Genomic DNA, 15,224 nt, shown 5'->3' with positions numbered 1-15,224 from the left:
TGAATTGGTCTTCAATATGATGAAGGGCTTCCAGACCTTTCAGCCCAGATGGATCCTTGCTGCTTGCCACAGAGACACTGGCTCCCGCCTCAAGCCTGCTTCGTCGGGCAGGCAGCCTCGTGGTGAGCTCAGACGCGGCTGGGGCCCTGGCCGGTCAGCAGCAGCTGCCCCCAGGCTCAGGCCTCGGACTGGGCCCCGGGGAGCCTCGGAGAAAGCATCCTCTGAGATGCTGTCATCCTTCTGGAGAGATAGATGTCAAGTTTCCCACCATGCGCTTATCAGGCCTTAAAGACGAGCTCCCCAAGTCAAAGCCAACAGCCACCAGGAAGCCCGGAAGCCAGGGGAGCCGGAGAGAAGGCCGAGAAGGGATGCTGGAGGCACCGAGAGTAATTAGGGAAGTCTTCCTGTAGGAGGCGCCCCCAGGGGGAAGGACCTCTCTGATTCCCATAGGCTTCCTGGTTGCTCCGTGGAAGTTAGGCGCTGAGGCAGGAGCAAGAATTCTCTAAAGAAGAAAAAAAATATATATGTAAGGAAAAAAAAAGAAAAAGAAAAAAAGAAAAGCGCTTTTTCTAGCAAGTTTTTCATCTGCCCAGGGGGGATGCCCTTTGAAGAAAAGCCTGGAGCCCTGAGCAGCAGCAGCTGACTCCCACATCTCCAGGAAGAGGAAGGAGTTTTAAAAGATATTTAAGCTTCTGCATAAATTGGCCCCTCAGGGGGTGCCGCGCACTTCTGCCTTGGCCTGGTGACTACAGGGATATTTTCAATCCCAGGCATCGGGCGGGAGGCTGCTGCGTTAGCCGGGGAGGGGCGCCTCCTGACCTCGGCTTGGAAAGGGTGCAGAGGGTGTCAGAAGCAGGGGCTCCCTCACCCCTGGGAATAGGAGCCTCAGAGGAAATCCTTGTAACTCGAAACATTCCAAACGGCAAGAGGGGTGTGAGGGTGGGGGTGGGGCCACGCATGAAAGGGAAGAGAAATAAATACACCCTGGACCCTCGTTCTGTGGCAGGCCCAGGACTAGGCACTTTATGGACACTAGCTCATCAATCCTCAGAAACAGTCCTGCAAGGTGGAATCCCTGCTCCCATTTCCCGGGTGAGGAAATGAAGGGTCAGAGAGATTCAGTCACTTGCCCCAGTTAGTTACATGACCAGAGGTGCCAAGACTGACATTTGAACCCAAGCCCTATTCTGTGCCTTTCCTTGAATGTTCCACCTTAAGGGGGGGTGGGGGGGGGGAATCAGGAGAAGGGAGCAGGTGGACAGAGTCTCTGGGCTTCTGCACACTGCCTGGCGTGATACCGGGCCCCCATCGATCCAAGGAGATGCAGGGACAGTGAGGGCTGGCAGGGGAGGAGAGGAGGAGAAGGGGACCTTCCCAGAGCTCAGCCTCTGACCACAGCCTGTGTTACCAGACCCCACAGCCACTGGACGAGTACATGTGACTCTCCAGCTGGGACTTCTCTCAGTCCAGGCCAGGGTCAAGCTCAAAGGGCTAGAGAGCTGCTGCCCTTGGGAGCTGCTCAGCCCGTATCAACGGGGGTCGGAAGACAAAAGCTCTAGCTTGCTTGCCCCTCGGATGGAGTAACTCTGGGGTGCTCCCCACCACCTCCCCACGTTCCCAGGTGGAGTGGAGCTCCAGTTGCCTATGGCAGTGACCTGCTCACATGGCATAGCATCCCTTATGGGCTCCCTTCCTCTCCTGGTCTCACTTTCTCACTTCCCCACCTATCACTGGGGCTTCCTGGAATCACTTCCCAAATATGCTCCACACCCCTTCTGGGGTCAGTTTCCAGTGAAGCCTCGCTCAGACACCCCCCCACCCCTGGTCCGCTATTCCCACTAGCCCACACCCTCTCGGAGCCTCCCGTCCACCCGACTCCCATTTATCAGGAGAGAGACGGTCGGTTTTCTCCTTGAGGAGTCATAACTAATAACCAGATCACAAGGGACCAAAGACACAGGCATCAAATATTACACAGCCAGAGCGAGATCCGTATCTCTCTATCTGTAGCACCGCGCTTTATCCTTACGGCCGGGCCGCCTGGCCCTCTCGTTGATGAAGTGCGTTATAAGTGCTAAGTAATAATAATACCGTAAAATGCCTCAGTGCTCAAGAACGGGCTTTGGGCTCCAGATAAAATGCCAGACAGATAGATTAGCAGGCAGAGGAAATGCTCTGGGAGCCGTCTCTCCCCACAGCTCCCTGGGCCTAATAGATAGGTCCAATCAGACCACTTCAATTACTACTCGGGGACTAATGGCGAGAGCCTGATTAAATCCCCTGCTCCAACACCAGTGTGACAGTGCGTGCGCTGTGCAGAGCTGGTGACAGCCCGCTCTGGAGGGGCTGGGACAGGGCGACTGAGATCAGGGAGGAAGCTCTTCCGTGGGATGAGCATCATCGAGGGGCGTGCAACCGGCCTTCTGGACTGATCTGGGGATAATAATCCTTGCAGTTCCCGCTCCGGTCCTTACTGAGGCGGGCCCGAAGCGTGAGCAGGACCGGCATCCTTTGCTGCCCTGCCTGGCCCCCTCCTTTCCTTGGGGATCTGGGGAGAAAGGCAGGAAACCCTTTCAGCCCAGGTAGAAACTTTCCAGCAGAGGAGATCTGATTTCCTGTCCCCTCTTTTTTTTTTTTTTTTTTAATTTTTTTTTTAACGTTTATTTATTTTTGGGACAGAGAGAGACAGAGCATGAACGGGGGAGGGGCAGAGAGAGAGGGAGACACAGAATCGGAAACAGGCTCCAGGCTCTGAGCCATCAGCCCAGAGCCTGACGCGGGGCTCGAACTCACGGACCGCGAGATCGTGACCTGGCTGAAGTCGGACGCCCAACCGACTGCGCCACCCAGGCGCCCCTCCTGTCCCCTCTAATGGTGAAGAAATCAAGGGACCCGGACAGGGTCAGAGAGAAGCAGAAGGACAGGTGATGATTTGGGTGCAGGAGGGACAGTTTGGGTGCAGGAGGTGGCTTGGCCTCAATGGACAGCCATTAGAGCCAACCCACGGTGGAGGGGCGCCCCGGGTCAGGAGGCCCTAGCTCGGAGGTGAGGCCAGAGCAGAGGAAGGTCGGCCAGCAAGGGCAGAGCAGGGCCTGCGAGGGGTGTGGCCTCAAGAGGCCAGGACGTGGGCAGGGACCATTAGAAATGGACAGGGAGGAGAGGTTTTGACACTCCGGGAGGCTGCCCTCCGTGGGGGAGAGAGGGACGGGTGGGAGCACCCCAGGGGCCCTGGGGACAAGTGCACACTCCAGTCCCATATCCAGTAGCCACCTGCTTCCTCTGTCTCCTCTCCAGCAGGAAACGTCAGAATTACTGCTGCTGCACATGTTTGAGAAACACGTGGGAATGTACCTCTGCCCCCAGTGTAACCTTCCTGCGTGTTCTGCTGAGCTGGAGAATCTTTTTCCATATGGGGCCATTGATCCCCCCTGAAAAATATGGCTCAAGGTTCCTATCAGAAAAAGAAGGAGGAGGAGAAGTAGAGGGGGAGGAGGAGGGGAGGGGAGAAAGGGAGGGGAGGGGCGGGAAGGAAGAGGGGAAGAGAGGAGAGAAGGAGAGGACTGGAGGGGAGGAGGAGAGGAGAAGAGGGGGTAGGGGAGAGGAGGAGGAGGAGGGGAAGGGAGGGCAGAAGGGGGGAGAGGAGGTGGAGCAAAGGGGAGGAGGGGGGAGGGCAGAGGGAGGGGAGGGAAGGGGAGAAGGAAAGGAGGAGGGGAGAGGAGGAGGAGGGGAGGGGGAGGGCAGAAGGGGGAGAGGAGGTGGAGCAAAGGGGAGGAGGGGGGAGGACAGAGGGAAGGGAGGGAAGGGGAGAAGGAAAGGAGGAGGGGAGAGGAGGAGGAGGAGGGGGAGGGCAGAGGGAGGGGAGGGAAGGGGAGAAGGAAAGGAGGAGGAGGGGAGGGGAGGAGGGGAAAAGCAGAGGGGAGGAGGGAGGAGGGGTAGAAGAGAAGGAAGCCACCAAAACAATTTACCCCAAAATTTATATTTGATGGAGACAGTAAGAAAATGTTGGATTCTTTCATAGTCCTTGAGAGAACAGAACAGTGTGAATGTGGCTGCTTTGAATGAAAAGCAGAAAATGTAACATTGTATCAGGTGCCACACCACTAGTATTCAGACGTGCACACCTGGGTTTGCGGACCCTGAGGACCGGGCCCTGTGCGCGGAGCTAAGGAAGTGTGCCCGTGGACACCGCCAGGAAGCCTCCAGGCCCAGACGCGGTGAAGCCGAGGAAGTTGCCCCCAGCTCACAAGCATCCCCACGTGTGCAACCAGAGCCCGTACGTTTGAGGCACTGTGGGCCAGGGATGAACTGGGGGAAACAGAGGCACCAGAGGGGGGGCCTGGGCCTGATCCTGTGAGGAGCAAGGGGTTGACCACATGAGCCATGGGAGGGGAGAGGCCCCAGGCCGGGACAGGACGCCAAGGGCAGAATGAGGCGGATGACAGCCGTGGGCACAAGAGGAGGGCAGGGCCTGGGGCTGCCATCTAGGCAAGAGACCGGCGACAAGGGACGGACGGCTGGGGACACAGAAGAATGTGAAGGAAAGGCTCCCGTGTCCCCCTTATTCCAGGGGTGGGCTGAAGGGAGAGGGCCGGCGCCCACGGGTGGGCAGAGTGGACCTGTCTGGCAGGGGGCATGCCCGGTGCCAGGTCTGGGCCGGGCCCCACAGGATGGTTTTCCAGCCCGAGCCATCCTGCCAAACTCCAAACTCCTCCCTGAGCCTCCTCCTTGGTAACGGGACTAGTGGGACCTGTTCTTGTCGGTTTGAACAGGCCCCGCCCCCTCTGCTGCCTTCACTTCCTGCTCCGTCCCAGCAGGGGGCCAGTGGATTGGATGCTGGTGTATATGTGCGAACCTGTCTGCTCCGGCTATGATAACAAAGCACCACAGGGGCAGCTTAAACCGCAGAAATCCGTTTTCTTACGGTTCTGGGGGCCAGACATTCAAGGTCCGGGCGTGGGCCGGGTTGGTGTCTCCTGAGGCCTCCCTCCTTGGCTTGCAGACGGCCGCCATCTCCCTGTGTCCTCAGGTGGTTATCACTCTGTGTCCTAATCTCCTCCTCTTCTTTTTTTAAAATGTTTTGTTTATTTATTTTAAGAGAGAGAGAGAGAAGGGGAGAGAGAATCCCAAGCAGGCTCTGAGCTGTCAGCGCAGAGCCTGATTCAGGGCTCTATCTCACAACCTGTGAGGTCATGAAGTGAGTTGAACTCAAGAGTAGGATGCTTCCCTGACTGAACCCCCCAGGCGCCCCCCAATCCCCTCTTCTGATTAGAACAACAGTCATATTGGATTCGGGCCCGCCCTGATGACCTCATGTCCTTAATCACCTCTTCAAAGACCCATCTCCAAAGACAGCCACATTCTGAGGTCCTGGGGTTAAGACTTCAAGCCACGCCCCCTTCACCGACCCAGATGAGGGAGGGAGACCCAGAGGTGAGTCCCAGGTATCCCCAGTGCTCATGCCGAGAGGATGTCTTCTCTCCTTAAGGGATTAGCCAGGGTCAGAGCAAGGAGCCAAGAGCAGGTCAGGTCAGACGTAGTCAGACTCAGGTCAGTCAGCCCTGACCCTGCACTGCCCTTGCCCTTGGGAGCAATGCACTGTTGGGGCAACCGGAAGCAAGGTTCTTCAAAAGAAGAAGAGTAGACCCAGGGCTGGTGAGGGTCACTCCCCTCCTCCGGAAGGGTCCCAGGGCACTAACGGTTGGGTGAGGGCTCTCGGGGGCCCATCTACGTCCAGGGTAACCACCAGGATGACAAGAAGGCAGTGGGCAGACTGCCTGGGTTTACTGTGCGATCTTGGCCATGGGTCTTACCTGTGCCTTGGTTTTCTCATCTGGGGTGGCGGCAGGCATGACACTGAGGGTTTGAGCCAAGTTTCCCTGAATTTCTGAGGGGCAGGGAGTTGCATATCCCTCACTGGGCATATCCAGCGAGTCTGGATGCAGCAGCTGGAGGCCAAACACGTGAGCTGGTAACAGAGCCGGCTTCCCATCCACACGTCCCGGGGAAGTGGGGGGGGGGGGAACCTAACATCTCAATAAAACCAAATAGACTCCAGCACTGAGGTCCCGGCCCCTTGGGCGACAGCGTGGCCCACGTAATTTCCCCCGAATCGCAAATGGAAAAGACAATTGGATGTCAGAGATGGTTTGGGTCTCCGCTCAGACCGGCGACTTTTATGGAAAGCCAGTGCGAGAGGCTTCAGGCTCAGGGAAAATTTCCCCAGTGGCAGCGCTCGGCTCCCACCATGCCTCTCGCCTCCCCAGCCTGCCGCGCTATTGAATCCGGCGTGATTGTCTTCGGGGCCCATAATGGAATTTTATCAGGGATCCCTGTAACTGGAGAGCTTATGTGCAGCCTTCCGCCGGAGGCTCCAGATAAAAAATGCAGAGTACGTGCTGTGGTGTCAGAAACCGTGGCTGGTCACCATCCATCATGCTGTCAAGGCATCACTCCGGACAGCCCTGCTTCCAGCAGAATCAGGTTGGGGATTTTCCTCCCAAGAATAACAAACAGCAGCGAAGTCAGGTTAAGGAGCCTCTGCCCCCAACCCCCACCGTCCCTTCATTACAGGTGAATGGATTTGGGGGTTTCTCCGTGCTATCTCACCGGCTCCCCCCTCCACCTCCGCTTTCTTGAGCCTAAAGTGGCAAGAGTCACCAATCCTCATCTGGTTCTAGAAGCCTCTAAATATCACCATGGGTTTATGTCTTAGCCAGTAGGATATAAAGATCGAGAAAATGGAAATTCTTTGCATGTAGAGAACACTTATAAAATTCATCCATATACCTTATCCCATTGATCTTTACGGCCACCCTATTAGGGAGGAATTGTTAAACCTGGTTGGCAGATGAGCCAAATGAGGCTCAGAGAAGTTCCGGGGCTTCTCCAAGGTCACACAGGGGGTCAGAGAAGTTGGGGCTTAAAGTGCTTGTGGCTTCCTATCCTCGCGCACGCTCTCTACTCTTTACGCGGCAATTCTTACCTCCCCCCCCCCCAACTCTCCTTCCCCATCCCTCTCTCTGAGCCTCTGCTGCTGTCTGTCCTGCCAAACCTAGCCCCCAGGCATGGAGTGAGGGCTTGGCCATCTCAGCACGGCCCTAGTCGTCTGCAGGAGGGCACTGGTCTTCACCTTTCCACCCCCGCCTTCTCTACATCATATCCTGCTGGGGGAAGGGGCAGGAGCTTTGGGGGGGGGGGGCAGGGATCCAGTTACTTCCTTCCATCTGATAGATCCAGGAGCCATGGTGGGCACGGTTCCCTCCTTTGCGAATGTGCAGGGAGACGAAGGGGCTGGGACCTGGCCCCCTGGCCCCTCCCCAGCACGGCACAGCGTCCCCTCTGACCAAGACACTCGATGCCCAAAGGAACTACAAGCAGTCCATTTGAAGACAGCACTAGCTGCCCCAACGGGAGTCCTTCCGATGGAACGTTGGGGTGCACCGAGGTTACAGTCTCGCTTACTCCAGTACTCACGAGACACTGTCTCCAAACCCAGGTGGTCCCCGGGACCCCAGAATGAGCGAGGAGAGGAGGGAAAAAGGAGCAGATCTGTACACGTCGTCTCTGAGCGTGGGGTGTAGGAGAGAGACAGTACCAGACGCAGGCGTCCATCCACGGGCCTTTCATTGAGACGCACCCCTATAGCCTGCAGGGGCCAAAGGGGCTGCAGGAGGCAGAGTCATAGCCCCCAAAAGAGGCCCATGTCCCTGAACCAGTGAACATTACCTTATATGGTAAAGAAGGGACTTCACGGATGTGACTGAGGTAAGGTTGTTGAGATGAGGCGATTATCCTGGATTATCTGAGCGGGGCCCCGAGTGCAATCGCGGGAGTCCATGTCAAGGGGCAGAGGGAGATTTGACCACAGACGGAAGAGGAGAATGGGTGTGGCCACAGGGACCGAGACTGGAATTGGGGAGGCCACCAGGCTAGGAACGTGGGAGCTATAGCGGCCGGAGGAGGGCAAGCGACAGACTCTCCCCTGGAGCCAGAGGGAGTATGGTCCCCTCCACACCTTGACTTTGGCTCATTGACACTGGTTTTGGACTTCCGGCCTCCAGAACGGTGACAGACCACGTTTCTATTGTTCTAAGCCACTCAGTTTGTCACGATTGGTTACAGTGGCCACAGGAAACCAATACCAGAGACATGAACAGTGCTGCTGGTGACCGCTCGTGCTGGGGGGTCCGTCTACGGGGAGTAGACCCAGGTTTGCAGAAGCAAGGCCCCCGAAGAGCAAAGGTCTGTGCGTGCGGAAGGTGCACCTGTGCGGCTGCCAGGTGATGACAGTTCTTCCATTTCTACCCAGATCGAATATGAGTCTCCCTACGTCTCCTTCCCACCCTCCTCCACCTCCCAAAATGGCACCTGCCTTTGCCCTGCTTTTTCTCTGACATGTATGTGCGAGGCTCTCAACTTTCGCCCTCTCCCCACTGAGTCAGTATCATCTGTGTCTGTGGTCTGTCAGAGGGGACCTCGTCCTGGAATGGGGGCCCCAGCTCTGCACCTGCCAGGCTGACCTGGGTGACAGGTGTCCATCACAGAGCCACAGCCATCCCTGCTTCATGGGGACAAGTCTGTGACCCGCACATCTGCTCTGTGCAAAAGACCCCACTTTGACTCAGGACCCGCCCCAGGGTCTTGTGGACGCTTCCCCTCCCTGCCCGCCCACCCCCTCACAGGCTCTCAAAAGCTAAGAGGCACTTCTCGAAGGCCTTGCCCCTGCTGATGGAGGTGGTGCCCACATTGGGGGTGCAGCAGGGAGAGGAGGCAGAGCTGGGCAGCTGACCAGGTATGCGGGTGGGGGGTGGGAATAAGAGGGTGAGGACAGGAGAGCATCATGGGGATGTTTCCAGGGAAATGGAGGGCAAGGAAAACGAGAGGCAGATACCCAGGGCCACCGGGAGAGAGTTAAAACAGAGACAGAGGCCAACCAGGAGTAAGGATAAGGAGCCTGCACGGTGACACCCACCTGAACGAGAAAGGGGGATCTGTAGAGGAAGCAGGTGGGCAGATAGGAACTGGGCAGCCTTTGGAGGTGCTTGGCACCGGGTAGCAATGGTGGAGCCCAACAGAAACAGTACAGAGAAGCCATTCATTCATTTGCTCGTTCATTCATCCACTCAGTAAAACACTCATCGAGTTCCGACTCTGCGAGAGGCGTTAGGCTGGGCTCCAAAGATAGAGAATGGTAGGAAATAGTCCACGGCCAAGACCACGGAGCCTGGCAAACTAGTACATATATGACACTACAGGTGCCATGCTGGGAGGCTGGCCAGGTCCAGCAGGTGTGAGTACGGGAGTCCAGTCTCCTGCTGGCGGGGCAGGGGGTGGGTGATGAGGTGTCCTCATTGTGGTAACCTTCAACCCAGGCCTTGAAATGTAGGTAGATGTTTCTGTGCAAGAGAGGGGAGGGGGTACTGTCTGAGCAGAGATTTAGGACGCAAATTTGGCATCACCCCGGATAGGACAAAATGAGTTCTTGGGGTGGGGTGGGGGACAAGAAACCGTTCTATGTCTAAAGGCAACCAGACACACACAGACCATAAACAGATGTATAGGATACCCGAGGTATGAACATTTCACAGGGCAGGTGGAGGCAGGGTGATGAGGAAAAGAAAACTGGGAAATCCTGGCCCACACTCCGAGAGTCTGGGCTAGGACAGCAAGTTAGAGGGTGGCCATAGATGGTCCTATTGAGTGACGGCAGTGGGGCAGGGGGTGGGGGTGGGGTAGCCAGCGATTGGAGTAGAAGAGGAGGACCCAAGAGAATCTGCACAATCCCCAGGCTTCTTGTGACTGGGTTGCTGGAAGGGTCGGGATGTAATTTACCAAAATGGACATTTTTGAGGCAAGAGGTGAGGGGTGTACTAGGTTGAGTACTGTCCCCCCAAATTCATGTCCACCTGTGACTTTACTTGGAAATAGGGTCTTTGCAAGGCCATGAGTGAAGATGAGGCCACACCGGATCCAGTGACTGGTGTCCCTCTGAGGAGATGAGAGGACACACAGGGACACACAGAGGGGAGGAGGCCAAGTGGACACAGAGGCAGAGACTGAGGCTTATGAGGCTACAAGCTTGGGAACGCAAAGAATTCCAGAAGCCACTGGGATCGGAGAGAAGCAAGGCAAGATTCATCCTGAGAGCCTTCAGAGGGAGCGTGGCCCTGTGACACGCTGCCGTTGAACTTCTGGTCTCCAGAACTGTGCGAGAATAAATCTTTGATGTTTTAAGCTACTCAACATGTGGTGCTTGGTTATGGCAGCCCGAGAAAATGAATACAGTGGGCTCAGTTTGGGCCACGTGCGGTTGGAAGTGCCTGTGGGGACCTGAAGTTTGGGGAAGTGATGAGGGGCGGACACACCGATGCCACCCAGCATGTGGGTGGCAGTGCAGAGAAGGGACGTGGCTGAGATTATTCAGGGTGAGAGAGGACAGAAAGAAAAGTAGAGGGCAAGGGACAGAACCCAAAGGAACTACCATTTAGGGACAAGCGTATAAATATGCCTTCCCAAAGGAGATGTCAATTAATGAATGAGAACAGAAACTAGAGCAACAGACCAGGACCTCTGGAAGGCAAGAATAAAATCCAACCAATACACCCTGCACGCCTCGAATGGCCCTGTTCAGCACTGGGCTCCCTGGACAATGCCAGGGGCATCGTTGTGACACCTGCCCCTAAGGAGATCACAAGGGGACACAAAGCCAAAATAGGAAGAAGTGAAATTTAAACTACCCCCAAAGAGTTAACTCTCAGTGCAAGGCCACCAGAAGGGGAAAAAAACAAAAAACAATGTCTCAAGGCAGCACAGTGCATGATTAATTAACAGATGAATTGCACAGGCTAAAATTGTATAAAAGTTCAGAGGACAGAGAAAGTGCTTAGGGCTTCAATTGTCAGGGATGGATTTGCTGAGAGGTAAGATAGGACCTGGGTTTTGAAGAAGGACGGGTAGGATTTGCGCAGGAAAAGATGCAGGGAGTGCTGATAAGGACCTGCCGGGGCAGGCAGAGGGATGGAAAATGACCGGGGCTCAAGGTGTACTTGGGGGTGCGTGAGGGGCAGGCAGCCGCCCCCGGGGCCGGAGTGGGTGCTCGGCGGCAGACCCTAGAAGCTCTGGCAGAAAGCAGAACACGAGGGCCCGTCAGCCACCGCTTCTGGACTTATCCTTGCCCCTGGATTGGAACGAACAGAAGATTCTTAAAACGGGGAGGTGATATGTCCAAAGCGGTGTGGCTGGAGTCCGTCTGCGGGCAGGGTGGATGAGAGCAGGGGGAGAGGGAAGGAGCGGTGGGCGGGGCTTGTCAGAAGCCCAGGGCAGTGATCTCTGGGAAGGGAGGTGATACACACAGTATGCGAAGGGGGTCCTGGCTGCAGGAAAGCCAAAGAGGGAAAGAGATTTCTGGGAAAGAAAAGAATTGAGGGGGTGGGGGGCGGGGGGAGGGCCAGCTGGGCTTCTGCTGCTGCGGAGCTGAGACCCTGGGCTGAGAGTCCCAGCCACCCACACCCACCCACCTAGGGCCACTTTGCTTTCCTTCTGCTTCATTCTGTTTTCCCCTTTTAAACATTTCTGCCCCGGTTTAAGCAAGCAGGGCTGGAGCCCCGGGGCTTTGCTCAGCAGCAGGCACGGAGGACAGGATGGGCAGGGGGCCCGATACTCAGTCTCCCCACCCCCGGAAGAAGGCCGGGACCCAGGACAGGGTGACCCCCTCTCCTCACAGCCCGCGGGCCATGAGCTTCTGGCTCCTTATCGCCCAGCGGCACCTTCTGCAAAGAATGTACTGAAGCAGGGACGGGAAGAAGAAATTCATTCTGGTTTCCTCTCTATCTTGCCCACAGCCCTATTTCCCGGTCTCTCCTCCGGCGTGTTTTCATATTTCTGGCTGCGTGAACAGAATGTGGAGCGGGAGAGCTTGTTGGCCTCGGAAGCAAAGACTTAAGAGGGTCGTGGCCCGCCGGGGGCCCCGTGGATCCACGGGGCTGCCCCCGCCCGAGTGTCCGGTGCTCACCTGGCCATCCCTCGTGTGCACCCCAGGCCTCACCTCTGCACCGTCGTTCTCTTGTGTTTCCCACCCTGCCACCAGCCCAGCCCCAATCACGCGACTGCTGGGCTGCGGGACCCGCTCCCCTTCTGCGTCCACAACTTCCTTTTCTCGTGGGCATATTCGTTATCTACTGCTGCATTAAAAAATACCCCCAAACTTAATGGCTAAACACGGCACATTTATTGTCCCAAAGTTTCTCTGGGGCAGGAATCTGGGCGTGGCTTCACTGGGTCCTCTGGGGCAGGGTCTCACCAGGCTGCAGCCAAGATGCTGGCCAGGGCTGGGTCTCATCGGGAGGGTCCTCTTCCCAGTTCACTCCGTGGTCGTTGGCAGGATTCGATTCCCAGGGGATGTTGGGGTGCGAGCTTTCTCAGCTGTCCTCCGGGGTGACATTTGCTGTGTCAAATGTCTTTGCTGTGTCGTCTGCATCTGGTTGGGCCGCTGGGGAGGAGGAAGCATCTTTCAGGGTCGCTTCTGCCCAGATTCCACAGGCCAGAACTCAGTCACCTGGGCCCACCTGTCTGGGAGTGGGTTTGTGGGGACACCCAGAAGTGGGGGTCTAGGTGGAAGAGGAAGGGAAGATTGGCGCACGATTCTGTGGCCTCTGCTCCAGGCAGAGGCCACAGAACAGAGTGTGATGGTTAATTTTATGTGTCAGCTTGACTGGCCCGGGGGACCTTATTTCTGGGTGTGTCTGTGAGGGCCGTTGGGGACGTGATTAGCATTTGAACTGGGGGGCCCAGTGGGGCAGATGGCCCTCCCCCGGCGTGGGTGGGCCTCACCTAACCCGTTGAGGGACCGGGTAGCCCAGAAAGGCAGAGGCAGGTTGAATGCAGTCTCCGCCTGACTGTGGAGCCGGGACATCAGTCTTCTCCCGCCCTCAGCGTTCCTGGCTTGAAGGGCTTCCACTCGGACTGGGATCCACACCAGCAGCTCTCTGGTCTAGGCCTTGCTGGGCTCCAGCTTCCCGACGGCACATCATGGGAAGTCCCATCGTCAGCCTCCACGATCGTGTGAGCCAATTCCTTACAAGAAATCTCAACGTATGTAATGAGATACATACCCTATATAATGTAGATATAGATTGTAGATACTATCTAATATAGATTATATAATACAGATTGTATGTATGGAATATACACACAGGGGAGGCCCCGGCCCTACTCCACACTGCTGAGTCCCCACCCATCTGTCACTTGCCCGTTGGCCACAGACACCCACCCTGCCCCACCGCCCACATAGGGACGCTACCATTCAGCGTGTGTTGGGGCTGGTTGGATTGTCACACGTGGCCACACAAGTAACCACCAGACTCACGCTGCCCAGTAGAACATTCTTCGGCGTTGGAATTGTACTAGAATCGGCACTGCCCAACTCGGGAGCCGCTAGCCACGGGTGGCTCCTGAACACTGACGTGTCCCTGGTGTCACTCAGGAACATAGGGTTTCATTTCGTCTCCGCCGGTTTACATCTAACCGCCGGTTTACATCTACACCTCCTGTGACTAGTGGCGGCCGCACGGGATGTCACAGCACTAGGAGGCGGGGCTAGAGCGTAGCCCCCTGACCCGCATCTGAGATTCATTCTCTTAGTTTTGGGAACCTCAGTGGAGGCTCCGCGTGGCCAGGGAGGGGGTGGGGGGGGGGGACACTGCAATGTCCCCAGACTGAAGATAAGGAAAGCACCACTTCTCAAACATCAGCGGGGAGGCCCCCCGGGGTCTCTGACTCACACTCCTGGCTGCAGGAAGGAGGGATCCCGGAAGAGTTCTAGAAACTTCTATGGAAAGGGTGGGCTCGATTTCACAAACTGTGAGATCATGACCTGAGCCAATATCAAGAGTCGGAGGGGCGCCTGGGTGGCGCAGTCGGTTAAGCGTCCGACTTCAGCCAGGTCACGATCTCGCGGTCTGTGAGTTCGAGCCCCGCGTCAGGCTCTGGGCTGTTGGCTCAGAGCCTGGAGCCTGTTTCCGATTCTGTGTCTCCCTCTCTCTGCCCCTCCCCCGTTCATGCTCTGTCTCTCTCTGTCCCAAAAATAAAAATAAAAAACGTTGAAAAAAAAAATTAAAAAAAAAAGAGTCGGATGCTTAATTGACTGAGCCACCCACGTGCCCCAACGTAAGCCACTTTGGAGTGGTTCTTCTGTCACCTCTAGCCTTTTTCTCTCTCCCTGCTCTCTGCCAGCCACCCTCCTAACCCCACACAGGGTCCCCATCCCACATCTGCTGACTTGGGCTCTGTGGAGGGAGGCTGGGCCTGCTCCGCTCTGGCCTAAGTGCCCAGGCTTGCCCCAGTCCAGTGGGCCCTGGAGAGGGTGGGGGCAGGGAGCTGCCCCCTGCCCACCTGCTGTTCATAGCAACAGCCGGGCTCGGCCACCCTCTGCCAGAGAGCCGACTTTGCACTTCTGCACGGAGAGATAGCAAGGCCCACGTCCCTCCGCACGGGATGGGGGTGCACGCACACCACCCGCCCGTCCAGCTGAGCCCACACTGGGTGCCCTGGCCCTGGGGCCTTAATGAAGGCAAAGCTGTCATATTGACCCAGCGCTGGGACATCTACCGAAATCCCTCGGCCTGCACGTCAGTAGCCTGCTGTCTTCTCGGCTCGTGTTGTCAGGAGCACGAGTAAACGTGCCGTGCGGTCATGTGTCCCAAGCCCGTCCTGTTCCCTGAGGCGCGGAAAATGAGTGACAACCCCGGGTGATGAAAGGCACGTGGGCCCCACCCTCACAGCACCTATGTGTGTGTTTTCAGAGCAGAGCACCCATTTCTCTGGAGCTTGTCCTGCTTAGCCTTTCTCTGCCCAGGGGTGACAGATTCCGGGGCCCCCAAAGGCAGGCAACAGGCCTTCCGGTCCTAGTTTGTCACTCACTAGCTCTTGGACCTTATTAATTAACCTCTCTGGTCCTTAGCGTTCTCATCCGCGGGATGGGGCCGTAGTAACACCTACACAGTAGGGTTGAGCACAAGACAGACCACGGTGATGGATGAAAGCACCGGGCCACCGTAGCGTGAAGAAGACGAAGGTGTCATCCCTGCGATTGTCGGGTGTCACCGTGCTCCTTGTCACTGGGCTGGGCTCCACATCGCCTGCCCCCTCAACACGTACAGGCCTTTTGCCACGCCCGTGCGCCCACCAAGTTCATATTCTCACCCATTCCCGGTCTTCCCGAGGCAGAG

This window comes from Prionailurus viverrinus, chromosome E1, assembly GCF_022837055.1.
Source record: "Prionailurus viverrinus isolate Anna chromosome E1, UM_Priviv_1.0, whole genome shotgun sequence".
NCBI classification, from domain to species: Eukaryota; Metazoa; Chordata; class Mammalia; order Carnivora; family Felidae; genus Prionailurus; species Prionailurus viverrinus.
The sequence above is the reverse complement of the archived record's forward strand: the minus strand, read 5'-3'. Positions refer to the sequence as shown.